The sequence below is a fragment of the Penaeus monodon genome, chromosome 39, assembly GCF_015228065.2.
Source record: "Penaeus monodon isolate SGIC_2016 chromosome 39, NSTDA_Pmon_1, whole genome shotgun sequence".
In the NCBI taxonomy this organism is placed as follows: domain Eukaryota; kingdom Metazoa; phylum Arthropoda; class Malacostraca; order Decapoda; family Penaeidae; genus Penaeus; species Penaeus monodon.
Window position 1 is genome coordinate 6,167,269 of NC_051424.1, and position 1,218 is coordinate 6,168,486.

Here is a 1,218-nt window from a genome sequence, read left to right on the forward strand (position 1 = left end):
GCACCACGGTTTCTGTCTTCGCATCTCCACACCACCTTGTCGTGATAGTCCCTTTCCTCCGTAAAGAGATTATGGCTAACTCTCAGTTTCACAGTCGCCCGGTATGACGGTATAATGCGACAGGCCTCGGGGACGTTGACTAGAGAGGAGGGTGATTGCTCACTCTACCCTTCGTACGATGAAACAGCGAGCTCGGGGTAGAGTGGTAATGGGAGCTCCGTTGAGTTCTCCATGCAGAATGCTATCTCACTCCTTGAATATTCCTTTATATAGCAAGATAACAAGTCCTAGGACACGCGGCCGATAGAAACTTTAGATATAAGGTTATCTTTTCGCAAAGTGGAAGCAGAAGCGGAAGTTAGAGCAATCAGGGCAGGTAAGGTCAGCGGACGACCTCCTCGCGCAACACATCCACCGCGACATGGTGTCCGCCCGACACTGAGTCACCCCCGTCCCTCCAGGTCATAGTGTCCGCGCGGCAGAGAGACCGTGCACCCCCACTAGGTCGAGGTCAAGGCGATCGGAAGCAAAAGACTATGACCTCCTGACCTATGAACTTTGACCACTTGCCCCTTGAGGCTCTAACAAGGTCATCAGGTCTCTCATTTTATTGGTTTGAACAGAGTTCAATATATCACTAGTGCTTCTTTGCCGTGTTATGGTTTAGTATTGATGATGAGAAACGTTAGATGTATTGTTATACATGGTGCTAAAAGTCATTTAAGAATAGACATAACAAGTAGTGATATTTATATTTATATCTATATCTATCCGTTTATATATGTGTGTGTATGTGTGAGTTCGTGCGCACGTGTATGTATGTACGGGTATGTAATACTAGAGTAAACCTATATTGTCAATCGAATAATTCCTTGAGACAAGCTTTTCTAGCAACTTTTTGAAATAGATGAAAAGAAAAACATATATTTCTTTCATTCCAAAGGAAGGAAAACTTCCCAAAGTAAATTCGGGGCCAAATATCAAACAAAACTTTGTATTTGTTGAAGAAGAAGAAAAAAATTGTTCTTCTTGCACTGCATCGAACAAAGAATGGTCAACATATTTTCTTCAAGAGAGATATCTGCGGATCGATAATTCTAAAATAAATAAATAAATAAATAAATAAATAAATAAATAAACAAATAAATAAATAAATAAATAAATAAACAAATAAACAAGTAAAAATAATAATAATGATAAAATAATTTCTTTTTTACT